The 7,094-nt window shown below is 50.7% G+C and overlaps 1 protein-coding gene across 5 annotated transcripts in view; it reads right to left on the reverse strand.

Annotated features, from left to right (window-relative positions):
- SEMA6A (semaphorin 6A) overlaps window positions 1–6,019 on the reverse strand; it is a 129,916-nt gene extending 123,897 nt beyond the window's left edge. For all 5 annotated transcript variants that reach the window (XM_059492076.1, XM_059492075.1, XM_059492074.1 and 2 more), the window contains exon 1: window positions 5,794–6,019. The gene's annotated coding sequence lies outside the window, so the exon portion shown is untranslated. The remainder of the gene's footprint in view (window positions 1–5,793) is intronic.
- Window positions 6,020–7,094: the final 1,075 nt, after the last annotated feature.

The raw sequence follows: 7,094 nt of genomic DNA on the forward strand, positions 1-7,094 counted from the left end.
TGCAGGCGTATTGCACAAGTGTACTGCTGTGGAAAGCTCCTCAGTAGCAATTTTGTCAGTAGCTAAAAAAAAACCCCAAAACAAACCAAAAACCTGCCACTAGCAAAAATGGCACAGAGTAGTCCATGATACATGAATTTCAAGTATGTTATATAAATACTTTACATAGAAGTGCCTATTATTAACAATATTTTTAAAGGAAAGGTCATCACTGAATGTAGTGAATTTACCATATGTCTTCACTCTCGAGATACAGCAACTGGCAGTTCTGTTAATAGCTGATTTATCTGCTTTATTTTACATCTCTATTTCAGCCACTAAAGAAACACTCTGGGGCTTGGGGAAAAATTTCTTTCATACAAAAATGACTTTGAATTCACATCAAGCATTATTACGGCTCTCCTTTGGGCTGATAAATAACAACAGTTCTATACTAGGAAAGACTTCATGAGATTTTTCAGCAAATTATGGGAGAATTCTTTCAGGGTTTTTCTTGTATTCTTCCTTTTCTGAAATCTGTTTTTTGTTGTTGTTGTTGGGGTGTTTTTTTTGCTTTGTCTTTTGAAGTAAATTCTACTTTTTTAAAATTAAACTATAGCCAGAGTTAAACTTGAGATTTCAAAGGTCATAAACCTGGTAGCCTCATTTATGTTCATCCGGTGCATGAAAGCTGAGAACATTATTATTTTATGGGGGGGAAGCATAGATCTCTCTTACCCCCTTCCCTGTTTCCAGCAATAGCAGCCTTTATAAGAAATGCCAAAACCTGCAAATGTTTCTATGTAAGCCTGTCCTTCAAAGGGCCCCTCCTAAGACTTCCAGAACACCCTAATTTTTTGCTTATTTTCTGTTTTTCCTCTCCCTCCATTCCCATGCTACATTTAATTTTGAATCCTTTCACATCTTCCAGAGGCCAGAATAAAATAGGCAGATGAGAATCTTGGGAACTCCACAAGGCACACAGGAGCTGCAATACCTAAAATTATAACACAGTAGGTGGCACTCTTCCCTTTAAAACCTAAAGCTATGCCTTGGGCATGGTGCTGCCATATTGACATGCTGCAATCAAGATCCAAAACCCAAAGCAACCCTCACCACAGAAAATTAGAGATCTCTTAACACTGCAGAAACATACACACTCAATTATTCCCATGGCCATGGGTAACACAGCACATAAAAAAAATAGAGGCATACAGACTCTGCTCTGCCAGGTTTGTGCTTGAACTGGAGTAGTCTACTTTTACCCCCACAGACCCTATGCACATTTAAGCTGTTCCTTACTCAGAGAACTGTTGCAACAGGCCAAAAATGAAAATATTCCTATAGAGATCTGTCAGGCTCAGGTCCAGGCTCTCCCTCAGCTGATTACTTCTGTGTTAGAATGCTGTTCATGGTTGCTGCATGCTGTTGATCAGCAGTTGGACTCTGTGCTACTGACTTTATCTTGCTGTCAAAATGTCTTGCCCACCTAAGAATAATCCTGATACACAGAATTTATGAATATGAAATTCTTAAATGGTCTCCAGTAAAAAGCATTACTTATAACTCTTATTTTTCCGTTGCCCTGTCAAACAAAGCTTGTCACAATTGGTTGGATGTGACCTGCTCCATGACACACAGATCTAGGTCTGACTTATAACATTAAGGATCAGTCCAGACCAAATGTACTCAGAGGATAGCTTCAGGTTCTTAACAAGTATTGATTCCCAGAAGAGGACAGTATTTTCAGCTTGCGGATAAACACAAAAAAAAGTCAACATTTAAGTAATATTTCAGCAACTGCATTTACTCTTAGAAAATTACTCCGGCAGGCAAGGCATTCCTGGGTCAGGAAAGCTTACTTGGGTGAATGAGATTGCAAAAGGTGAGGGCTAAAGATTTACTTAATCAATAAATGAATAGTAGCAGGTCAAGTACTGCAGCATCTGTATCAAATAGTGATAGTGAAAACTTCTTAGTACAGTTCAACTTCTCTAGCATATGCTGCATCTAATATAATTTCAATGTTGTTTTCCAGAATTTCAGGATTTACTGGCTTGTTTGTTTTCAGCATTCTGCTACAGCATATGGGAATCAGGTACTATACACAAAACATTTGTTTCAGTAGTATAACAATGTGTTCTTGCAAAGAAGCTGGATGCAAGACATGTATTAGCTCAGGTCAATTTAATCCTAAAACATTTTATGCCTCCCCTGCTGTAAACCATGTGAGCTCCTTTCATGTGTATTTATGTATGGCTCTTCAAAACAAGATGACAAATTTCCCCTTCCCTTCACAAAACATGCACAAGCAAGTTCACAATCACCTACTTCCTTTCTAATGCAAACAATTCTAGTCTGGATTTTTCACAGGTCATTAGTTTGATCTCTGTCTTTCCCTTTTTCTCTCTTTTTTTTTTTTTTTTAATTCCTTTCAAAAATTTAATGAAGGCAACTCTTCATTCTCAGCCCAATCCACCTCCTTCTTCAGTCTTAAACACCAGTAACTGCAATCTTCTATTTGCAAACATAAAGGGACTATGTCTGATACTCACTTTCATCTTCAAGCCGCTAGAAATGTTAACTAGCCATCTTCCTCATAGATGTCAGTGCCCAATTATTTTTTGGTTCAAGTAGTATGAGTTCAGTTGATAAGGCTGGTTTGCCATTAAGCAAGAATACACAGTTTTCAAGTAGACTAATTGAGAACACACAGAACATCTGTGACTGCCTTGTTTGTAGTCTCTGAAAGCATTCACCTGTGCTTCAAGCCTTTGGTGCCTAGTGCATGACAAGCAAATGTTGCAAATACACATGACAATATTACTTACTATTTAAAATTTTCTTTAGCATTTAGGCACAAATCTCATCTGGGCATGCTGCTCCTGAGCAAAGCTTCTATGAATGACAGAGATTTTCTCCAGTGAAGAGTGGTGGAGAATGGAAATCAACTTTTTTATGCACATGAAATTATTTGGCTTTAGAGAGAGTCAGTTCTCTCTGTCTTGTAACTTATAAGAAGCTACCATATTAAAACCAGGCTCCTATTAGATAAAAGGATGCCCTAGACAGTGAGACACCTTGGCAACTCTACTTCTTTAATAGAGACAAACCTCCCTGATCCTACTGTAGCACTTGCTTTCAACCATGTTCAAAGCAATTCCATGAAGAAACAGATTTGCTGGAGCAGATCTGAATTTCCTCACAATACACTAGAACAGTCTCATTTAAAAAAAAAAATTAAAGAAAAAAAAAGAGAAGCTAACAACAGCAAGATCACTTTGTGTTTCTAACCTGAAAAAAATGGTATGAGCATGATAACAGCTGCATAAATCTTACCATGAGAGAAAGCTACAAAATCTCAATGAATTTTGAGAATTGAATTTTAAATCAAAAGAGCCTGACTGCACTGGACTTTGTCATCCTGATGTCAAAGGATTTAATCACCAAGTAAAGATTACTTGGATGAGAATGGTTTACTGGATGACACTTAAATTTAATGAATGCACACCAAAAGCATGAAATAATTGTTGCAAAGACAGTGAGGAAAATCACACCTTTAGCTACTATCTTTGAGGTCAACTTAGTAACGATATCGTTGCTGGATAATACAAAACAAGTTAGAAGAATCTACGTCAAATAATAATCAACTTCGTGCAGCCCTGTGACAGAAAATGGTTGTGGACCTTTAGCACTTAGTTATTTACAACACCTGCATGCTGTTGTGTGCGCCTTTAGAAAATGAAGCATTCACCTTGCTTGCAGCGCTAGGAATTAGTATGTTTTACAGTTTATCACAGACTTAACTAAAGCCTTTATCTTCTGCTGTTCCATCAGTGAAATAATTTTCTGCAGCAGCTAAACATCCGTGCTGCACAGACACTGGCACAAACGCGCATGTTTACAAACTTCAAAAGCAGCAATTATCTCGGGAGAGGAACAGGAGAACAAATTATCTCCTGAACAAGCGGCCAAGGCTAGAAAAAGACAGAGCCGTTTGCCTAAGGGAAACCCAGCAGTTACTGCCTTGAGACTCACCCCGGGATGAGCCAGGCAGGACAGAGGCGGTGGCGACAGGCAGAAGGGCATCTCCACTGCAACTGACCGGGCTGAGCCTCAGCCCCGCTTTCCCCGCCAGCCCTCTGCGCGCACGCCGTCCGGTCCAGCCCCGGGAACGCCTCCCTTGGACGGCCCGGCAGTCAGGCACGAAGGAAGGGCCCTCGCAAGGAGCAGGTACTTTCCTCACGCGTGATGGAGACCCAAACTTTCCACCGCCCTCCGTGGCGGCGGGGCGAGGGGCGGCGCTGACCCTCGGCCGCCCCAGAGGCTGCCCGAGCCCCGCCGCCGCCGCCCCCCGTGCCTCGCCGCCGTGTCGCCAGCGCCCCGTAGGACGGAGGCACGGGAGCCTTCCCTGCCCGCGCACAGAAGGGACAGGGTGTGTGCGTGCAGAGTGAAATCCCTTCCCGGCTCAGCATCCTTTCCGCTCAGCACCATCCTGTTCCATGCTCGGCATCCTTTCCTTACCTCAGCATCACGCTGTCCCCTCCTCGGCGTTCCTCCCAGCCTCAGCATCCACAGCACGAAGGAGCCCCGCTCCCGGTCCCCGCCCGGCCCCAGCGGTCCGCCCGGCGTGCGGCGTTTGCGGGGCGCCGCGTCGCCAGCCTGAGCCCCTCCTGGAGGGCCAGCCCTGTTACTCGCCATTAAGAAAACTTTCTCTTTTCCGCCGTTTCTCCCATTTGGCCCGGAGCCCGAGTCCGGAGAGGGGCTGAAGGAGCGACAGGGCGAGTGCTGGGCGGAGGGAGAAGAGTTGCGCTGCCTCGCACGGCTTCCCGCCCGCCGGGCGGTCACGGAGGGGTCTGGCCTTGCCCAGCCCGTCTCCCGGCGCTCGCCGGCCAAGGAGCAGCGGCTCGGCAGTGCCGCCGGCCCACGGGGAAGGAGGCTGGAGGCGCCCGGCAGAAAGGGGCGGGGAGCATCCCTACCCCAGAGGCACCCTTGGCGGGGCTGAGCGAGGGCGGCCGGCAGCCCACCTTCACCGGGGCCGGGGCGGAGGGGAGGGCGGCCACTGTCCGTGGGGAGCGGGCGGGGAGGTGAGCCCGCGGCCCCAGCCCACGATCGCGAACAAAGCCCGCGGCTGCGCCTAGGGCTGCTCCGCGGAAGAAGTTGCCTCGATTCCCGGCCACTTCCCCCAAAAAGCAGCGCCAGCCTCGGAAAAAACCAATAAAGAAACACATCGGCCGCGACCCAGCTACACCGCGGGAACGGCAGAGACGGCGGGGTTACGCCTCTGCACGGAGCGCACACATAGTTGTTGTAACAAAGACCCCGGCACCCAGCCCCGCACGATGCCCGGCGGCCCCGGCGGCGGCGTCCCGCGGTGCCCAGCTCCCCGCGGTGCCCGGGCGGGCGCGACCCCCGCCAGAAAGGGCTCGGGGATGGGAGCCGAGGAGCCCCAGCCCAGCGCCCGCAAGCCTCGCCAAGGGTTAGGGGAGGGAGGATAACATGTTAGGCAATTGGGGTTGGGGGCGGGGGGGGGAAGGAAAGAAAAATATGGGGGTTAAATAAAAAAGGGAAAAAAAGATGAAGCCACGAGATGCCGGTAAAGTGACAACACCAAGCGCAGCGTGTACACTTGCGGGAGGCTCTCCTCCTCCCTAGGCGCTGCAAACGATGTCGAGACAGAAGGCAGAAGCAGCCCGCCTCAAACCACACACCACCACCCTCGGCCCTTCCGAGCCGGCCGGGCGATCCGTGAGCCTCCCCTTCCGAGCAATCCCAAAACATAAGGTAGGGGGTACGGACGGGGTGGTACTGTACCTTTTCGGTGCATGTATCTGGGCAGCTAGAGGACAACTAGCTGATGTAGTGTCCCATTTAGTAATCCATTTTAGGGGATCTCTCTGGGAAACTGGAGCCACTCTCTCTTTTGCAATCCTTTGTCATTACTACATGTGTGCTTCCCAGGGGATGGTATATTTAATATTTCTACTTTCTGAATTGCAAACGCAATTTGTTCATTTCCAATGATGGACGAAGAAGGGAGTGATCAGAGAGAAGAATAAAAAATAAAAAAATAAGCAAAAAAAAAAAAAAAAAAAAGCGTTAGCAACTCCTCTCCAGACCCAAATTCGACTACGGTTCCACTCCAGTAAGTCCCCTTCAGTCGAGCCTCGGGAGGTAAGTCATTTCGGGGTCTCCTGGTCCCTCTCTACCAGAAGTGCTCCCGGTGTGACGGCTGCTTCAGTAAAACTCCGAGGCTGGAGGTACACGCTGTGCCACGGCAGGAAAGCGTAGTCGCTGCTCGCCTCGAGCTGCCGGGCATCGGACTGTGCGCGGCGAGGACGTGGGAGCCGCTGTCTGTGTGTCTCTGCCTGTCCCTGTCTCCCGCCGCTGCCGCTCCGTCTCCCGCCGCCCTCCCGCTGTCCCCGGGACGCGGCTCCGCCGGCGGAGGCGGAGACAAAGCCCGGACTGGAGCGCGGCGGACGGGCGGGCGCGCCCCGCTCCCAGCCCCGCCCACCGCCACGGGCGGGGCACGCTCGCGGTCGCCCCGCCCCGCAGGGGCGGGGCCGGGCGAGGCGTGAGGGAGCCCGGGCCGCGCGGAGCGGGGCGGCCGCGCGTCGGTCTGGGGCTCGCTGTGGGCGGCGCTGCTGCCAGCGGCACCTTGGGGCTGGTGCCGAGCGTCACTGGGCTTACGTCGAGCAGGTGTCTACGGAAGGGACTCGCCGCCCCCTGCCATCGCCCGTTTTCTCGGAGCTGTCGCCGCCTCCAGCCATCACGGTCGTTCCGCGCCGGCAGGGCGCGGAGAGGCGGCGAGGAGCGGGGAGACGCCCGCGGCAGCGGCGAGAGCACGGGGCGGGACGGGGGCAGCCGGCTGCAGCTCCCCGAAGGACTCGCTGCTTCTCCGCGGGATCTGGGGCTGCTGCGGAGCCCGGGGCGGCAGCGAAGCCCCGCGCACGGGGCCGGGGCGGGCCGTTCCCCCTTGGGCGCATCCCCGCGTCCCCCGGGGAAAGCGGGGACGGGGGCTGCAGCTGGCCGTCCTCTTGTCGCCTTTTCCCCCTTCCCACCGTCTCAGTCCCGTCTCGGTGGTCGCTGGCTGCGCTAATCCCTGTCTCGGAGCC

Source organism: Ammospiza nelsoni, chromosome Z (assembly GCF_027579445.1).
Source record: "Ammospiza nelsoni isolate bAmmNel1 chromosome Z, bAmmNel1.pri, whole genome shotgun sequence".
In the NCBI taxonomy this organism is placed as follows: Eukaryota; Metazoa; Chordata; class Aves; order Passeriformes; family Passerellidae; genus Ammospiza; species Ammospiza nelsoni.